Source organism: Oryctolagus cuniculus, chromosome 5 (genome assembly GCF_964237555.1).
Source record: "Oryctolagus cuniculus chromosome 5, mOryCun1.1, whole genome shotgun sequence".
Classification (NCBI taxonomy): Eukaryota; Metazoa; Chordata; class Mammalia; order Lagomorpha; family Leporidae; genus Oryctolagus; species Oryctolagus cuniculus.
In genome coordinates this window covers 43,031,439-43,052,553 of record NC_091436.1, presented here as the reverse complement: position 1 = coordinate 43,052,553, position 21,115 = coordinate 43,031,439, and the positions used below count along the sequence as shown (strand labels likewise).

Genomic DNA, 21,115 nt, shown 5'->3' with positions numbered 1-21,115 from the left:
TGATCAGCCCTTGTCCTGACTGTTGATGTACAATGTAATACTTTATCCATTTTAGTATTTTTTTGTTCTACGTAATAGCATTGGTTGAACTCTATAATTAACACACAATTATTCTTAGGTGTTTAAATTTAACTGAAAAGTGATCAATCCCTGTTAAATATAAGAGTAGGAATAAGAGAGGGAGGGGATGTCCAGTTTGCGACATGCTCAATCGGACTTGCCCCTATTGGTAGAGTTAGAAACGTACCAAAGGATTCCAATACAATCCTATCAAGGTGGCATGTACCAATACCATCTCACTAGTCCAAGTGATCAATTTCAGTTCACAATTGATCACACTGATAGGTCTAAGAGTCAAAGGGATCACACAAACAAGACTAGTATCTGCTAATACTGATAGAATCAAAAAGGGAGAGAATGATCCAAAATGGGAAGCAGGATACACAGCAAACTCATAGAATGGCAGATGTCCTAAATAGCACTCTGGCTTCAGAATCAGCCCTTAAGGCATTCAGATCTGGCTGAAAAGCCCATGAGAGTATTTTAGGCATGGAAAGCCAAGACACTCTAGCAACCCCCCCCCAAAAAAAAAGGACTTAAATGAAAGAAATCTCTGAGTGAGATCCCAGTGGAAAAAATGGGGCATCAAAGAAGGAGGTACCTTTCTCTGAAGGGAGGAGAGAACTTCCACTTTGACTATGACCTTGTCTGAATAAGATTGAAGTCGGCGAACTCAAAAGGCTTCCATAGCCTTGGCAACTGATTACTAGAGCCTAGGGAGATTACTGACACCTTAAACAAGAGTTTAAACATAAACATAACAATTTGTTAAGTGAACAACAGGAGTCACTGTGTACTTACTCCTCATGTGGGATCTCTGGCCTTAATGTGTTGTCCAGTGCGAATTAATGCTATAACAAGTACTGAAACAGTATTTTACACTTTATGTTTTGTGTGGGTGCAAACTGATGAAATATTTACTTAATATATACTAAATTTATCTTCTGTATATAGTGATAGTTGAAAATGAATCTTAATGTGAATGGAATGGGAGAGGGAGCGGGAGATGGGAGGGGTGTGAGTGGGAGGCAAGTAATTGGGGGAAAGCCATTATAATCCATAAACCGTACTTTGGAAATTTATATTTACTAAATAAAAGTTTTTTTAAAAAAAGAAAATAAACAAATTGATATACCATCCGGCCAATAAATCAAAAAAGGGGGAGGACACCCAACTCAATAAAATCTGAGATGAAAAGGGAGATGTAACAATGATTACCACAGAAATAAAAAGAATCATCAGGAATTATTACAAACAGCTATGAGCCAACATATTGGAAATTCCAGAAGAAACAGAGAGGTTCCTGGACACATACAATTAACCTAAATTGAGTCATGAAGATAGAAAATCTAAACAGGACAATAAACAAGATGGAGATTTAAGTGAGAATAAAGACTGCCTCAACAAATAAAAGCCCAGGACTGGATGGCTTCACTACTGAATTCTACAAGACTTTTAAAGACAAACTATTTATAGTTCTTCTTAAGCTATTCTAAACAATTGAAAGGGAGGGAATCCTCCCAAACTCCTATGAAGCCCGAATCACCTTAATTCCTAAGCCAGCAAAAGATACAACAGAGAAAGAGAACTACAGAACAATATCCCTGATGAACATAGATGCAAAAATCCTCAACAAAATACTAGCTAACAGAATCCAGCACTGCAGCAGAAGGATCGTTGACCCAGATAGCTGAAATTTATCCCCAGTATTCAGAGATGGTTCAGCACACACAAATCTATGTATGTGACATATCACATTAATAAATTGAGAAATAAAGACCAAGTGATTTTCTCAATAGATGCAGAGATAGCATTTGATAGAGTACAACACCATTGCATCATAAGAATCCAAAACCAGATTGTGTTTAGAAGGAGCATTCTTCAACTGAAGCAAGGCAAGTTGTGACAAACACATGCCAGAATCATATTGAAAGGGGAAAAGTTGAAAGAATTTCACTAACATCTGTAACCAGACAAGGATGTCCACTTTCACCATTGCTGTTCAATATAGTAATGTGAGTTTTAACCAGAGCCTTAAGCATGACAAATAAATCAAAATGATACAAATTGGAAAGGAGGAAGTGAAATTATGCCTGGTTGCAGATGACATGATTCTATATATATGACTACCAAAACTCAACTGAAAGACATCATGCTGAGTAAAATAAGCCAATCTCAAATGGACAGATATCGTATGTTCTCCCTGATTGGTGACAACTAACTGAGCACCTAAAAGGAAACCTGTTGAAATGAAATGGACACTATGAGAAACAATGACTTGATCAGGTCTTGTCCTGACAGTCCAGGAACAACTTAAAATTTTATTCCTTTTAGTATTTTGTGTTCTACTTAATAGCATTGGTTGAACTCTGTAATTAACACACAATTATTCTTAGGTGTTTAAAATTAACTGAAAAGTGATCCCTGTTAAATATAAGAGTTGGAATAAGAGAGAGAGAAGTACAGTTTGGCACACGCTCACTTGAACTTACCCCTAATGGTAGAGCTAGAAACGTGCCAGGGGATTCCAATTCAATTCCATAAATATGGCATGTACCAATGCCATCTTACTTGTTAAAGTGATCAGTTTAAGTTCATAATTGATCAAAAAGATAGGATTAAGTGTCAAAGGGATTACATAAATAAGGCCAGTGTCTGCAAATGATAATTGATACAATTAAAAAGGAGAGAATGATCCTACATGGGAAGCAGGATACACAGCAGACTCACAGAATGATAGATGCCCTAAACAGCACTCTGGCCTCAGAATCAGCCCTTAAAGCATTCGGATCTGGCTAAAAATCCCATGAGAGTTTTGCAGGCATGGAAAGCCAAGACACTCGGAAAACAAACAAACAAACAAACAAACAAAAAACCACCTAAATGAAAGATCTCCGCAAGTGAGATCCCAGTGGAAACAACAGGTCATCAAAGATGGAGGTTTCTTTCTCTGGGATGGTTGCAGTTGGGAGAGAGGTTATGGGGGCAAAAGACACTACAGTACAAAAGTCGTATTTTGGAAATTTATATTTATTAAATGAAAGTTGAGCTGGTGCCGCAGCTCACTTGGCTAATCCTCCGCCTGTGGTGCCAGCACCCCGGGTTCTAGTCCTGTTTTGGGCACTGTATTCTGTCCTGCTAGCTCCTCTTTCAGTCCAGCTCTCTGCTGTGGGCCAGGAAGGCAGTGGAGGATGGCCCAAGTGCTTGGGTGCCTGCACCTGCATGGGAGACCAAGAGGAATCACCTGGATCCTGGCTTCGGATCGGCGCAGCGCGCCGGCTGTAGCAGCAATTTGGGGGGTGAACCAATGGAAAATGAAGACCTTTCTCTCTTTCTCTCTCACTGTCTAACTCTGCCTGTCAAAAAAAATTAAATTCAAATAAAATAAAAGTTCAAAAAAAGAAATACATGAAATTTGTTCTTCTTAAACATTTTTTTAAAAAAAATTTTGAAAAAAAGATAAGCCAGTAAAAAATTCAAAGAAATAATAAGAAGGGAAGAATGTGGTCAGGGCTGTGGCACAGAAGTAAAGCCATGGCTTTGCCTGCCTGCATCCCATATGGGTGCCAGTTTGAGTCCTGGCTGCTCCTTTTTTAGCCCAGCTCTTTGCTTTGGCCTGGAAAAGCAGTAGAAGATGGCCCAACTGCTTGAGCTCCTGTACTCGCGTGGGAGACCTGAAAGAATCTCCTGGCAACTGACTTCAGATCAGCTCAGCTCTGGCCGTTACAGCCATCTGGGGAGTGAACCAGTGGACGGAATACCTCTCTCTCTGTGTGTCTCCACCTCTCTCTCTAACTCTTTCAAATAAAAAGAAAGGAAAGAGGAAGGAAGGTGGGAGAATGGGCAGAAGGCAGGGGAATGTGTGAAATATCACCATGCTCATATATATGAAATACATGAAATTTGTTCACCTCATATAGATAGAAATAAATAAATATATAAAAATAAAGTTTGTATAATATCTATTGTCTACAGAGCCCATTCCAATTCTAATAGAAATTTTGATGTGTTGTGATTATATGATTCATGTTTACAAAGTACACTAAAATAAAATTAATATGAATATATTAAATTAAATATGAATGGTTAGAATTTTAAGATTGTTCATCATTAAAGGAAAGTAGCATTTATTTTGTTCAAGTCTACCAGTTAATTATTTAAAGAAACTACTTTCAAAAATAAGACATTTTTGTCCATAGTACATGCTGAGATTTCTCAGTCTTCATTCCTTGAGCTTACTCTCCCAGGGTTTGGCTCAAATTTTAGTGTAAGCTTCCCTCCCACTGTTCATTTCTCCAAGGCAAAAGTTTTCTTCATCACATCAATACCAATTTATTTTTTCACAAATCAAATTTTCCTAAATATGTTGGTCACTTAAGGACATTGAAAAATGATCATGAGATTTTGAAAAGCAAATCAGAATCCAGTTTCTTACTGGTCAATTGTCAGTTAATGTCAGCATTCATATATGTTTTTTTATAAAAAAAATGAAACAACAGACATTTTGTTTTAGAAATGGGTAATTCTTAAGAAAGTCAGAAGTTTGTGGTGCTTATGCACATAAAATAGCTAAGTTTCTAAACATGTAAAATGACAGTTCCTAAAATCCAACAAATAGTTTTCAAAAAGTCATGCAAAAATACATTATTTAATAAATCATGCAGATGGTAGATCCTCAAACATATATGAATTGTATTAGCCTCAGAGTAGTCCAAGAGTGCCAAGGTAAATTTAAGAAAAATATTTTCTGAACCAACATTAAAAAAATCAAATATTAATGTGTGATGCTTCAGTAAATAATAATTATGAGAGTTAATGTGTCTATTTTGATGTCAATGTTTAAAATGAATAACCTATATTTTTGTAATATAAAGTGCACATAATAATTAAAAATCTTTGTCTTGTCTCATTATCACTGTACTATAGGACAGATAACAGAATTCAGAGAGTTTTCTGAAACTATGACTCAAACACAAACATACTAAATTTACTTCCTAGTTTCTTTAAGGCTAGTTTAAGCTTATGATGCCTTTTGCTACATTTTTATTATTATTATTTGACAGAGTTAGACAGTGAGAGAGAGACAGGAAGAAAAATCTTCCTTCCGTTGGTTCACCCCTCAAATGGCTGCTACAGCCAGAACTACGTCGATCTGAAGCCACGAGCCAGGTGCTTCCTCCTGGTCTCCCATGCAGGTGTAGGAGCCCAAGCACTTGGGCCATCCTCCACTGCCTTCCCGGGCCAGCTGACTGGAAGAGGAACAAATGGGACTAGACCCAGTGTCCATATGGGATGCTGGCGCCTCAGGTAGAGGAGTAACCAAGTGATCCACAGCGCCGGCCCCCTTTGTTACATTTTTTAATCAAAAAGCTAAGGAAAAAATCCCTTCATAACAGGAATCTCTTATCTATGAGAATTTTAGTGGAACTATAATTACTTTGTTTAAATGGATGAAAGTAACAATAGTTATCATAATGATTTGGTTTGTCATGATGTGTTTAATTCAAAATTTCTAAAGGGTTACATGAAAATAAATACAGGCCTTATCTAAGAAATTTTCCCCCAAATGCTGAAAAAACCCTAAAATATTACACTATAGAAAAATATTTAACTTGGGTTTAAATGTATTAAATGTTTTGCAAAAATACCTGTCAGCAAATTAATTGGAATGAACTGAGAAGATAGCTTAAATTTGAATGCCAAATGTGTATATAAGTAGTCTAATAAGTATGGTAAAATATTCTTCTTAGTTATACTGAGATTCCTTGACTTGCCTGAGTAGTTGAATACTATCAATGAACATGTGTTTATTATTAATTGTACAAAATGATACTATTCATGGTGCTACCCTAGAGGACTGGATATCAAAATTTGATTTGTTCAGAAAACAACTGCGATGCCATTGAAACTAAGCTATGGTGAGCCAAAGTGTGGAGCCAGCAGATGTCAGAGATTTGAGCTCCACCATCGTAGCATATTAGAGTGGAAAATGAAATCCCACAGTTAATGTTGGTCGATTGTAGACTGATGAAACTGGAAAATTTTAAATGCTGAAATAAAGCAGAAGGGCATGACAGAGGGAAATGAGAAAAAAAAAATTGAGGGTGTGTGTGTGAGAGATTCAGAGACATGACACAACTCATTTTCTCGTATGGAAATTTCAGTAAGATAGAAGGTATTATGAAAAGAAAGAGAAAATTGTTGGGTTGAATCATATAAATTTATGGATAACTTACCAGCTTTTTCTGACAACTACTAAGTTTTCATTTGCTTCAATATAATATAAAACACCCAGATCAAAAATTTAATAAGGGTTCAATATGAGGCAACTCCTTAGGTTTTCTCATATATTGCAGTATGCAGTTATTTTTGCCCTTCTCATGGTAGCATTCCGCAATTCAACAGAGATTCTGGGGCATCTAAATGCTATTTGTTGTAAAAGGAGTAGGAAATGCACTTCTTGTAGACAAGAACAGGAAGGAAATTAAGTTCATCATTTAACATATGTTTGTTGAACCCTTCCAAGTATCAGAAAATAGAGTAGACATCCTCAGGAAGTGTGATCATTAAATAGATGAAATGTTTCTGAAATCTTAGGCTTTTCTTTGAGCATCTTGTGACTATCACAGTCTAATCTATAACATGTCACCCACTCTTTTTTGTTGTTGTTTTGCTCTCAGTATCATAGAGAAATAATGACTTCTATGATGGCAGTTAAGTGTATTCTTAGAATGTCTTTCACCTTTTGATTCCTAGTTGGATAATTTCATTTCCAAGTGTGAGATGACCCAGCCAACACCAGAAACCAAAAGCAGGAAAGGAACTCTGGAAAACAAAGTTATGTGACTTGGAATAACTGGAAATTCCAATGGAGGAGACAGAACTTAAGTTGGGCTTATAAAGATGGATGGATTTAGGCACAGAAGGCAGAGAAAAGAGTCTAAAAAAAATGGAGGGCAAAGGTGGGAATCTGTGTGGCATATAGGAGAAACCTGGCCAAAGATATAACATGGGAAGCGGGATACACAGCAGACTCATGGAATGGCAGATGTTCTAAACAGCACTCTGGCCTCAGAATCAGCCCTTAAGGCATTCAGATCTGGCTGAAGAGCCCATGAGAGTATTTCAGGCATGGAAAACCAAGACACTCTGGTAAAATAAATAAATAAATAAATAAATGGCCTAAATGAAAGATCGCTGTGAGTGAGATCCCAGGGGAAAAAATGGGGCATCAAAGAAGGAGGTACCTTTCTCTGAAGGGAGGAGAGAACTTCCACTTTGACTATGACCTTGTCTGAATAAGATTGAAGTCGGTGAACTCAAAAGGCTTCCATAGCCTTGGCAGCTCATGACAAGAGCCTTGGGTGATTATTGACGTCATAAATAAGGTTGTCAATTGTTAAATAAACAAAGGGAGTCAATGTGTACTTACTTCTCATGTGGGATCTGTCCTTAATGTGTTGTACTATGTGAATTAATGGTATAACTAGTACTCAAACAGTACTTTATACTTTGTGTTTCTGTGTGGGTTCAAACTGTTGAAATATTTACTTAGTATGTACTAAATTGATCTTCTGTATATAAAGATAATTGAAAATGAATCTTGATGTGAGTGGGGTGGGAGATGGGATGGTTGTGGGTGGGAGGGAGGTTATGGTGGGGAAAGCCACTATAATCCAAAAGTTGTACTTTGGAAATTTATATTTATTAAATAAAAGTTAAAAAATAAATAATAAAACATAGAAAAAAGAAGAATGCTTTACAGTAGTATGATGGTATCAGTTAATGTATAAACCTATATAATTTTTCCAACATGCCTTGATGCAAAAAATTATGTATTCTCATGCACACAAAGTTCTTTCATTGGCTTCCAATGGAAATAATTCTAGGATACCTTTCTCATACTTGCATTGTGTGTGTGTGTGTGTGTATGTTTACTTTCTACTAAAAAGGGTCTTGATGTGGTTTATTTGTATACTTGTTCTTTATAGATTGCAACTCATGTGGGAATAGGCACCATCTTTTCTGGTGGTGACAGACTAAATTTCAATGCTATTAAATTGGAAATAATCATATAGATAGGAGGAATTTGAAATATAACATCATACCAAATGATTTTCACTAGACATGTTCTTGTTTATTTTGGAATTCTTGCTATCTCTAGAGCATTCTACTAAGCCACACTACTGATTATCAATCACTTGAATTTTTTGAGCAGAATAGTGACAAGCTCATTGTTTCAGCTTTTGAAATTGCTTAGTGTATCTTCATTTTCCTTTAAGAAAATTGAGAACCTGTTGAAGTGAAATGGACACTATGAGAAACAGTGACTTCCGCCTTGCGGCGCTGGCACACCAGGTTCTAGTCCCAGTTGGGGTGCCAGATTCTGTCCCAGTTGCCCCTCTTCCAGGCCAGCTCTCTGCTGTGGCCAGGGAGTGCAGTGGAGGATGGCCCAAGTACTTGGGCCCTGCACCCCATGGGAGACCAGGGTAAGTACCTGGCTCCTGCCATCGGATCAGCGTGGTGTGCCGGCCGCAGCACGCCAGCCGCGGCGGCCATTGGAGGGTGAACCAACGGCAAAAGGAAAACCTTTCTCTCTGTCTCTTTCTCTCTCACTGTCCACTCTGCCTGTAAAAAAAAAAAAAAAGAAAGAAAGAAAGAAAAGAAAAAGAAACAGTGACTTAATCAGCTCTTGTCGTGACCATTGATGTACAATGTAATACTTTATCCAGTTTAGTAATTTTTTTGTTCTAGTACTATTGGTTGAACTCTGTAATTAACACACAATTATTCTTAGGTGTTTAAATTTTAACTGAAAAGTGATCCCTGTTAAATATAAGAGTGGGAATAAGAGAGGGAGGAGATGTCCAGTTTGCGACATGCTCAATCAGAATTGCCCCAAATGGTGGAGTTAGAAACGTACCAGGGGATTCCAATACAATCCTATCAAGGTGGCATGTACCAATACCATCTCACTAGTCCAAGTGATCAATTTCAGTTCACAATTGATCACACTGATAGGTCTAAGAGTCAAAGGGATCACACAAACAAGACTAGTATCTGCTAATACTAACTGATAGAATCAAAAAGGGAGAGAATGATCCAAAATGGGAAGCAGGATACACAGCAAACTCATAGAATGGCAGATGTCCTAAATAGCACTCTGGCCTCAGAATCAGCCCTTAAGGCATTCAGATCTGGCTGAAAAGCCCATGAGAGTATTTTAGGCATGGAAAGCCAAGACACTCTAGCAACACCCCCCCTCTAAAAAAAAGGACTTAAATGAAAGAAATCTCTGAGTGAGATCCCAGTGGAAAAAATGGGGCATCAAAGTAGGAGGTACCTTTCTCTGAAGGGAGGAGAGAACTTCCACTTTGACTAAGACCCTGTCTGAATAAGATCAAAGTCAGCGAACTCAAAAGGCTTCCATAGCCTTGGCAACTGATTACTAGAGCCTAGGGAGATTACTGACACCATAAACAAGAGTGTCAAATTGTTAAGTCAACAACAGGAGTCACTGTGTACTTACTCCTCATGTGGGATCTGTCCTTAGTGGGTTGTCCAATGTGAAGTAATGCTATAACTAGTACGGAAACAGTATTTTACACTTTGTGTTTCTGTGTGGGTGCCAACTGATGAAATATTTACTTAATATATACTAAATTGATCTTCTGTATATAAAGGTAATTGAAAATGAATCTTGATGTGAATGGAATGGGAGAGGGAGCAGGAGATGGGAGGGGTGTGAGTGGGAGAGAAATTATGGGTGGGGGAAAGCCATTGTAATCCATAAACTGTAGTTTGGAAATTTATATTTACTAAATAAAAAAAGAAAGACAAAAAAAAGAAAATTAAAAATTAAGAACCGAGGCCAGCGCTGTGGCACAGTGGGTTAAGCTGCATCTGAGACTGCAAGCATCCCATGTGGACACTGGTTTAAGTCTGGCTGCCTCACTTCCAATCCAGATCCCTGTTAATTCACTTACAAAAGCAGTGAAAGATGGCACAAGTCCTTGAGCCACTGCACCCATTTAGGAGACATGGAAGGAACTCCTGGCTTCTGGCTTTGGCTTGGCCTAGCCCCAGCCATTGTGGCCATTTGGGAGAGTGAATCAGTGGATGGTGGATCTCTCACTTTGTCTATCCCTCTTTCTCTGTAATTCTGATTTCCAAATAAATAAATAAATCTCAAAAAAGAAAATAAGAGTACCATGTATTTCCAATCCTCTGAATTCCTAAAATATTTATTTGTTTTTAATACTTTATAACTTTTTAACTTATGTATTAAATAGTAATATGAATATATTTGAATATATATATTTCTTGATTTCACACACAGTTTTTGGTTGAGTAGAAGCTGATATTGCCAATAAATCTATGATCCCTTTCTCTTCCCTTCACCCTTTACTTATGCAGTCTAAATTGGAAGCAAAAATTGAAATAGGAAGGAATGCGGATAGTGTGACAGAGGTGTGGTTAAGCCAAGATCAGTGGACTAGTATGGGATATAAAGGAAAGGAAAACAAGACAAGGTGAGAAATTGTATCAAAAAGCAGGTGGAAAAGCAAATATGTATCAAGGAGGTTTATGGTCTCTTGGGATGCCTACATCCCATATTGGAGCATTTAGTTTTGAGACCCAGCTCCACTTCCAATTCCAGTTTCCTGCTAATATGCACATTAGGAGCCAACAGATGAGGTCATATGTACCTGGGTCCCTGTTAACCATGTGGGAGACTTGTATTGAGTTCCACCCTGGCACTTGACTTTGGCCTGGCCCAGCTCTGGCTATTGTGGGATTTGGGGAATGAATCAGTAGATGGAATATGTTTGTCTGTCTTTCTGAATGTCTTTCTCTTGGCATTTCAAATAAAATTGAGATAAATTTACAGTATATCTTACGAAAAGGGAAAAGAGGCATGACAGTGAGCTCTTCAGTCAATTCACCACCTTAACTGTTTTGTCTGTCTTTCTGAAGGAGGACTGGGCTAGGATTTAGGAAATAAAGTAGATCCTAATAATTTTTATCATTGTCTTCATTCCCTGTGTGCGTTTAGCTCCCTCTGTTGGGCTGGTGTTTACACACAAATGATATTCTTTGAAGAGACAGCCAAACAAAATTTCCTTCTGACAATTTGTATTCAAAAGATAGAAGAAAATGATCTCATCTTAGTGTTTCTACATTTGTATAAACCTTCTAAGTGGTGATAACAACCAAGACTAATTGTTTGAACAACTTAAGACTTTTCCTCCAGGTCTTTATTCTAGAGGAGTAATTTAAGTAGCTTCTATCTTCACCACCCCCACTCTCACACCAAACATTCAAAATTACAACCACATTAAGGGGGAAGTTTGGAAATTTTCCTATTAGAAGGCAGTCATAATAATGCTCAGTAACCACTAGACCTCTTTTGATTTTGATTGTAATATAAAAAAGTCTTCCTTCCCAAGTGGGTTAAAGGTACACAATTTTCTAATGGTTTAAGTTGTATTTAGAGATAAAACATGAGCAATAAAAACTCCAGAGTTTGGGAAGATTTCTGAGCAGCCATAATTTAGCACATGAAATGTTTACATGCAGAAATCCTTCTTAATGTGCAATATGTGAGGCTGGAGGTTGTATAACTTGTTTATTATTTTATGGACTCTTCAATGAATTTTTCTTTAATTCACTAATTTTAGGAAAGCTACTGAAATCATTGGAGTGTGTGTATGCACGTGCACGTGTGTAGGATGGATGGTGATGAAAATAATATCAGAACTTCATATAAAATCTAATCCTCTTAGTTTTTCTTATGTAGTATTTATTCTGTAACACATTACAACATGTTAAAATGAAAGATCTTGGGCCAGCATTGTGGTGCAGCAGGTTAAACTGCCACTTCTGGTGCCAGCGCCATGTATTGGAGTGCTGGTTCAAATCCCAGCTGCTATACCCTTAAGATCCAACTCCCTGCTAATGAACCTGGGGAGGCAGCAGCTGAAGAACCAAGTACTTGGGGCCCTGCTACTGATGTGGAAATCCCTAATGGAGAGCCCGGCTCCTGGCTTAGGCTTTGCCTAGCCCTTCCTATTATAGCCATTTAAGGAGTGAAACAGCAGATGAAAGATTTCTCTCTCTCTCTTTCTCTCTGTCTCTTTATCTCTCCTGTTTTCCCTCTCTCTTAGTCATTCTGACCTTCAAATAAATAAAATCATTTTTTAAAAAAATGGAAGATGTGTGGTACTCATTGCCTTTTTATTATTCAGGTATCATATACAAGAATCTCAGACCACATTTCAAAAAAGAAATGTATTATAGATGACTATGGGAACAAAGTGAAATCCAAGTAAGAGAGTATTAACTTAGGTCTAAAATGGTTTGCTTTGAGAGAGTATTATTTTTCTCAAGAAACAAAGATGCTCATCTCTTCATTGATTTCCTTCTGGGGCCATGTGACTCTTCATTCACGTGGGCGGTTGCTTCATTCCTCTCTGTTGAGAGAGCTGATTTTATGGCATTCACATGGTCCTGTATGGTAAGTCTGAAATCTACCCCCAAGCCATCAAACCTTCCATGTACACACTGCTAACTTCATGTGTGTTCTGTCTACTGCTTTCACATTCGGGGGTTATTGAGTATGGTTGTTTATGTCTAGTACTTTCTGTAGGTTTGACCAGGGATGAACCAGAGATGTTCCAGTATTCTCTCAGCAGAGCAATTGTAACAGAGAATGTGGAAAGGGCGTCAGTGACTGATTTAATATTTTTACTCCTATGTGCAAACATTCTTTTAAAATAAGAAACAGACAGTCAATTCTCATGGGAAATTAAATTGAAAATCAAGATTTATTTTATATAATACTCAAATAAACTCATTTGAGTAGATGCCAGGAAATATTCTAATTTAGTGGCATTAATTTGCCAGTTTGCTTTCATGTCCACGGTGCACTATGCTTCTAAAATATGAAGATAGTTGAGATTGTTTTTCTTATCTATAATATAGATGGCCTACATGATTTCTTATCAGTTAAGTTCTGCTATTACTTTTACTGCTAGCTAAGAGAAATTGTAGCAATAGAAAGTTATGCTGTAGCAAAGAAAATGCAGAGGGTTTAAAATATGTTTTGAAAATTCCTTGTACTGTCATATGTACAAAAAAGAGTTGCTAAAGGATTTTGGATCATTTTTACAGTCTGTCTTAGGTTTCAGAACTTGCATACACACAAATATTCACTCAGTTGCATAGAGAGAATTTAAAGCCAACAATAACTTTGGGATTTATTAAAAGCAGGTTGCCCTTTTAAGGGTGAGAAAGATTGTGCTAAAAGCAGGAATAGCTTTCTTTAGGTTCTTGGAAAGGATAATTTGCAGCCCTCCACAATCAATTAAACCAAATATTGGCATTGTTTTTTCATAGTAGGCAAAAATACTGATCACATAGCATCATGCATATCAATTATCAATTAATGTTAAAATAAACAGAACTATTTTGCATGCTTACAATCAAATTATGTATTAAGAACAGGGCTAAATTATTAATATGCCTTGGGCATATTAAAATTACAGGACTGTTAATGAACAACTTAATACATTATCCCTATTAGTAGTTTTTTTGTCTGATCTACTTAATATGACTGGTTTAATTCTGAAATTAATACACAGTTATTCTTAAGTGTTGAAAATTAACTGAAATGTGATCCCTGTTAAACATAAGAGTGGGAATAAGAGAGGGAAGAGATGTATAATTTGGGACATGCTCAAGCTGACTTGCCCCAAATGGTAGAGTTAGAAACATAGCAGGGGATTCCAATTCAATCCCATCAAGGTGGCATGTACCAATGCCATCTCACTATTCCAAGTGATCAATTTCACTTTTCAATTTCACAATTGATCATAATGAAAGGACTAAGAGTCAAAGGGAGCACATAAACAAGTCTAGTACCTGCTAACACTAACCGATAGAAAAAATAAAGGGGTGAGTGATCCAACATGGGAAGTGAGATACTCAGCAGACCCATAGAATGGCAGATGTCCTAAATAGCACTCTGGCCTCAGAATCAGCCCTAAAGGCATTCGGATCTGGCTGAAGAGCCCATGAGAGTATTTCAGGCATGGAAAGCCAAGACACTCTGGCAAAAGATCTCTGTGAGTGAGATCCCAGTGGAAAGAACAGGTCTTCAAAGAAGGAGGTACCTTTCTCTGAAGGGAGGAGAGAACCTCCACTTTGACTATGACCTTGTCTAAACAAGATAAGAGTTGGAGAACTCAGAGGGCTTCCATAGCCTTGGAAACTCATGACTGGAGCATAGGGAGATTACTGATGCCATAGACAGGAGTGTCAATTTGTAAAGTCAACAACAGGAGTCACTGTGCACTTACTCCTCATGTAGGATCTCTGTCCTTAATGTGCTGTGCTTTGAGATTTAATGCTATAACGAGTACTCAAACAATATATTTCACTTTGTGTTTCTATGGGGGTGCAAACTGTTGAAATCTTTACTTAATGCATACTAAACTGATCTTCTGTAAAAAAAAAAAAAAGAAATTATCAATTCCCAACTTGACTCTCACTGGGATTAAACATGACAATAGGTCTGATCTGATTTCATCATCATTTAAAAAAAATCATCTATTATTTTTCACTTTATGTTTCTGTGTGGGAGCAAACTGTTGAAATCCTTACTTAAGGTATACTAAGCTGATCTTCTGTATATTAAGATAATCGAAAATGAATCTTGATGTGAATGGAAGGGGAGAGGGAGTGGGAAAGGGGAGGATTGCGGGTGGGAGGGACGGTATGTGGGGGAAGCCATTGTAATCCATAAGTCATACTTTGGAAATTTATATTCATTAAATAAAAGTTAAAAAAAATTGAACAAGTAAAAAAAAAATTACAGGATTTTCAAATACATGAAATCTGTTGTTTATATTAATATTTTTCAAAAAATTTATGAATTATGAACACTAAGAAAATTCTGCTATAAATTCCAAAAGAATATAAAACAAATAAGCAATATTGCTATTTTGCTAAAAATAATTATGAGCTTTTCTGTATTTTTATCTACTAACTTCTACCAATATAATTTCCCTATTGGTTATGTGATTATTTGTGCTAATATTTCACTTTCCAAAACACCTTACTAAAGCAAGAAAGGAAGAACTAATAGTCATTATACACCTGTAAAATAAACCATGCACTTTGCATAAGTAACCATATTTAATCTTACAACATTAAACTGGAAATATATAATTTGCTGAAGAAAAGTTGAGCATAAGAGAAATTAAATTGTCAAAAAATCAAATAGTAAATATTGAACGGGGAAGCTGATCAGATTTTTGTATCTCCATGCTTTTTTAAAAAAAAATCTTAACTCCCACTTATGATTTATGCCAATGATTTCAATTGTTTTGTGATATCAAGATGAATCTTCCCAGCCCTGTGTTCAAGATCACTCAGTGTTTATTCAATCAGCCTTCCTTCCACTGCTTTCCAACATGAAGCTTGTTTCTCACTCATCAGTCTGTTTCTATCTCTAGGACTCCATTTTTCTCCACTCTGGTGCCCAAAGATCAATGCCAAGCTTTAAGATCTTCATGACAATCCTTGCCCTAATTGTCCATAAAAGTCATTGCTCCTTTTTGTTTTTCCTTTGTCAGCCATCTGCTATTTCCTGTCTTTCATCATTCATTATAATCTGACAAACACCACCGCATGCTTATCTGCCTGTCCTCTTTTCTTCTACAGTGTTTTCGATAGCATTCCTGATACCTGTATTTCCAACAACCTGATTTTAAAATAGGTTGCTTCTCTTCTAGATCCCTTTCATATGACATGATTAGTGAATATATGGTCACACTATGTGTAAATGCAGAGTGCAAAAGTGTATGTAATCTAACATATTGATTTAGCACTTGCTTTTGTGGTATTTTAACTCCCTAAAGACAAAATATTCAAGTTGTTTATATATGTGGGATATAGACAATATCGAACATAAGGCAAATTTGCATCTAAAGGTGAAAATACAAGGATTAATTTTCTTTTTCTTATTACAAATACACAGACACAAATTGTGCAACTCTCCATTAAAATGGATAGTAAAAAGGAAAGAGGAAGGAAAAGAGAGAGCATCTTGTACTGGTAGGTACATATCTTTCAAGGATTTTCTGTGTTGTCACCAATGCTTGTGATGTTATTGGGCTTCTTGTTGCATGTTACTAACACTAATTTAAGTTCTGAAAATGACATACGTCATTAAATCATAATAACAAGCAAAAATCTTCACTGATAGCTTAAGGAAGCCCCTGGATTTCAACCTTTATTTCAGCAGTAAAGATCCTACAGAAAAGATCAGAACCTGGAATCACATGCTTGTGCCGGCAGATTTAAGAGTCATAAATGCTCTGTGGTTTCACACCATTTTTCCCCAGTTAATTCCTACTTTCACAGGGCAGAGAAATTCATGTTTTTCCATATTTAGCAACATTACTAAGAGTTTCATAAACAGTTGCTTGAGCTCACTTTCCTGTCCTCAATCTGATTGCATGAATCAAGACGTGATTTCTGATGAAGGTTTTAATATTTTTCATCTGGCAATGTAGAATGGGTATTTATCACCAAGAGGTGAAAAGGGATTGGGAATGGTGAGGACGAAAGTAGTTTCTTATGGGAATCTTCATTGTTGTTGATTATGTTCTTACACTGGGTCAGTAATTTGTGCATCAGGAAATGCAGGGGATTCTATGTTTGCATCTTCTTCTATGTATATTTTTACTTTATCAGAATCTGCAGGCATAGATACCACATTTTACCTTTGTATTCACATCAGGCTGTTATTCCATTTTGCCTCAAACAGCCGGATTGTGAATAAAGGTAAAACCACCAAAAGAAAAGAGAAAAAAATCAATTATTATTTTTTCATATTTAATCTCTCCCATTGCATCCCACAGTTAAGGTAGATAATATTAACTTGCTACTTGACTCAAAGACCTTTTAAACTTAGAATTCTGAAACCTCAAAGAAGTGCTAGCTTTCCTTGAGTCTGAACTTGAACTGTCTGAGGATGTGCATGAAGGCACCATCTTTATGAACAATTTGGGAGATAAATGGACAGTGAAGTTCACCAGTCTCCAACCAACAAAGGTACTCAACTGCTTAAAAGTTGTGGCCCATCATCTCTGTCTTCTGTGAGAATCCCTTACCTCTCGCCAGTTGTAAATTTATAGTTTTTATTTTCTCTTTCTTTAAATTTGTGTGACAGTATATGTGTATAGAAATCAAAATTCACTCCTCATATTCCACATGAAGTGATATCAGCTAAATCAGGCATAAAACAAAACAAATCAATTTCAATTGGATTTTTGATTCCAAATACCAGTATATTATACAGCCCAAGTTGTATACACTTATATTTCTTATTTCATTAAGATGCAGGAAATTTGTGATTATTCTGTCATTTACCCTTTTCAGTAGAATTTTTGATAGTATGAGACCTCTAATTATTTGTCTAACTTCTATTTTTCCCAATCATCTTTGAACTGAGTTAAAAACTTTGTGAAGTGAGACTGTATCTTATACTTCTCAAACTGCCCTGCTCTAAATTAATATACTTCTTAAATTTGGTTTTGTTTGTTTTTACATTAGAGGAAGTTCATACCTCGTTGCTGAGTGAGTGAACTGGTGACTTAAGTCTGATTTGCAGTGTTTAAGTAATGAACAACACCAGATGACTTTGAAAAACTGCATCAAAAACTACTTATAATGTGACATCAGTAAGTCTCTTTATTTATGATTCATTTTTCAAGCATAACTACCGTACCCAGTCACATACTGAACTTTTGGGGTAATAAAAGTACTTATGAAACTCATTCCTTGTCTTCTGTGAGTTTTCAATCTAGATGTGAGTTCCTAGCAAATACTGTGATTTTGACACTAGAGAAATCTCATGCTAGAAATGTCTGCCAGTACAATTAAATACATTTTTCTTCAGGTTTCCTGAAGCCAAAGTATACAAGGTCTGCAAATTACCTGACTACAGAATTGAGATCTAGAATAATATTGCAAACAAATCCCAAAATTGCCATGTAAAGCAATTTTTATAAATCAAACATCCCTTATTGGTGGCCCAGGAGACAAGAAAAAGTCAAAGGACAGAAAGTTGCATTCTTTACCTGTCTCCACATATTCCTTTAGTAATGCTTCTTAATCTGAGCAGTCCAGACAATCAATGCGCTTGGACTGGAAAAGCATGAATGATGTCAAAGATCAAAGTCCAGGAAATGTTTACTCTCCAAATGCAGGAGCCTCTGTGTATCTCTGGGAAGAAGTGATGCTGAAAACTACAGAGTTGCAATTTCTAATTTGAAGAAAATGACTTTGTTTCCAATGCTAACTAGTAAGAAGTAATTGACAGTGTCAGAAGCCTGGAACTTACTGGAGCAGTGAAAAAGTACTTGTGGCTCCTCAGCTAGGATCAGTAGAAATTGAGCCATGGAAGCCCACCAAAACCACAAAACATTAGTGCTGCTGTTCCGCCTTCATCCCTGCTGCAGAAGGTAAAGTATTTTTTGTGCAGTTCTCAAGTGTATTCCCCATGTAGAAAGGAATGAAGCCCAAATTATCTTAGGAAACTTTGCATTTTGATTTACTAAACATTCAAGAATGTTTCTCGTCCTTCCATAGATTTGCGTCATAATTTCATTTAAGAAATGCATGGCTTTTTCTGTATTCACACATTTCCAGAAAAGGTTAGATGTGTACAACATGCTTGCAGGCCTTTCTTGCGTTATCTGTGAATTGCAGCATGCTGAAGGAAGAAGAAAATAGTGTGAACATCAAACCAAGCAATAGCAGACCAGCTGAACAGGCCTTGCTGCTGACACCTAGTAAAGATAAATACTCATCCACCCAGTGCTTTCATTTCTGTAATGTCTTCCTGTCCAACTTAATAAATGCTTTCTTACTGGTTTCTTGGCATCTCTTTGAATGAGGAATGTAAACTGAAAAGGCCTAGGAGACTAAAACTGGCACAAAACTGTATGATGAATAAGATGAAGAGACACAAAGGCTAGCTCAGTAGGCTCATATGCAGTGCCACAGTTCCTACCAGAGGGCAGCTGGATTTGCTTCCTGAGACAGGGCCGTTTCACAATTTCCAGACACAGGAAAAAAAGTAGAAGAAAAAACAAGAATAAAACCAGTCCAACTTTATGCAAATAGGAGTTAAGTGTAAAGCAGGAGATTTATAGGAAGCAATAAAAATAACACTTTAAAAGCTTAATAAACAAAGCTATCAGCATATAGTTAATCTTTAGATATTGAAAAAAGGAAAACAGAATGTGTGTTTTTCTAGGATAACTTCAAAATTGTGGAGAAGCTGCTAGCAAAATTAGACTGAAACTATTATTCAGTTGTTTCTGTTTTACACTATGTCATAAACTACTACTTTTTAAAGACCTAAAAACCCCTGGAAAATCATGCTCATTTTTCCAAGTTGAATATCAACTTTTTCTTTTTTCATCTTAATGATGAGTCTGACTAGATTTTAGTTCAAATTTTATTCCCCAAAGAAGCATTCAATCAGGTATTTTTAAAAGTTTTTCTCATATATTACAGACTTTTTCTGGGCTATCATGTTCAAATATTTGAATATAATATGGAAGCCATATTCCCAGATACATTAAAGTAAGATTCTTTCAATCCAGATGTAATCCATGACTGGTTCATCTTGGTTGCTCATGGTATTCGAGGCCTCTAAGAAATCAGTTTTGGAGTGCATCACAACAGATGGAAATGGTGAAGTAGGGGCAGCACTCACCTTACCATTGAGGCAAGTTTGCCTTACTGAAGGAGGGAAGGGTTGAATGCTGTGGCAATGAGGAATTTCTTAACATTTCTAGGATGCTATCAAATCATCAACTTAGTGCCGTAATAAAAACTAGAAGTTTATCTCATGTTGCAAGAGCGTTCTTGAGACCAGACATTATATCAGTCAAAAGGGAGGAGAATATTCTCTTTGGTTGACAGGCAGAATTACAGAGAGAGAGAGACAGAGAGAAAGGTCTTCCTTTTCCATTGGTTCACTCCCCAAATGGCCGCTACGTCCGGCACGCTGCAGCCAGCACACTGCACCGATCCGAAGTCAGGAGCCAGGTGCTTCTCCTGGTCTCCCATGCAGGGGCAGGGCCCAAGCACTTGGGCCATCCTCCACTGTACTCCCTGGCCACAGCAGAGAGCTGGACTGGAAGAGGAGCAACCGGGACAGTATCCGGCGCCCCAACCGGGGCTAGAACCCAGGGTGCCGGCACCATAGGCAGAGGATTAGCCAAGTGAGCTGCGGCGCCGGCCGAGAATATTCTTTTAAGAACACTTCCTATTGCCATTCATACATTTCCTTATAACCTATTGGCCAGAATAAACAGATCACACCTATGTATAAAAATGTCTTGGCAATGTAACCATTTCTTCCAATAAGGAAGAACCAAGTAAATACTGGAGAATATGACTATCATATTGGAGGACAGATAGCAGTATGAATCATGACAAAAAAAGGTAGACAAGAGCTGTGGTATGATAAGTTAAGCCTGTGCCTGCACTGCCAGCATCCCATATAGGCAACAGTTTAAGTCCTGGCTGCTGCACTTACGATCCAGTTCCCTGCTAACACACCTTGGAAAGCAGTGGAGAATGGCCCAAGTCCTTGGGACCTTGAATTATTGTGGGAGACCTAGAAGAAGCTCCATAGCTCCTGGCTTCGTTCTTTTTTTTTTTTTTTTTTTTTTTTTTTTTGGACAGGCAGAGTGGACAGTGAGAGAGAGAGAGACAGAGAGAGACAGAGAGAAAGGTCTTCCTTTTTTTTGCCGTTGGTTCACCCTCCAATGGCCGCAGCACAAGGCCACGGTGGCTGGCGTGCTGCGGCCGGCGCACCGCGCTGATCCGATGGCAGGAGCCAGGTACTTCTGGTCTCCCATGGGGTGCAGGGCCCAAGTACCCGGGCCATCCTCCACTGCACTCCCTGGCCACAGCAGAGAGCTGGCCTGGAAGAGGGGCAACCGGGACAGAATCCGGCACCCCAACT

At 37.4% G+C, this 21,115-nt stretch overlaps 1 long non-coding RNA gene across 1 annotated transcript; it reads left to right on the top strand.

Moving 5' to 3' along the window:
* Positions 1 to 15,213: 15,213 nt before the first annotated feature.
* Positions 15,214 to 20,750, top strand: LOC138849733 (uncharacterized). The gene is made up of 3 exons (XR_011388865.1): positions 15,214 to 16,179; positions 16,989 to 17,181; positions 17,683 to 20,750. It is a non-coding gene; the product is annotated as an uncharacterized lncRNA (long non-coding RNA).
* The last annotated feature ends 365 nt before the right edge of the window (positions 20,751 to 21,115 follow it).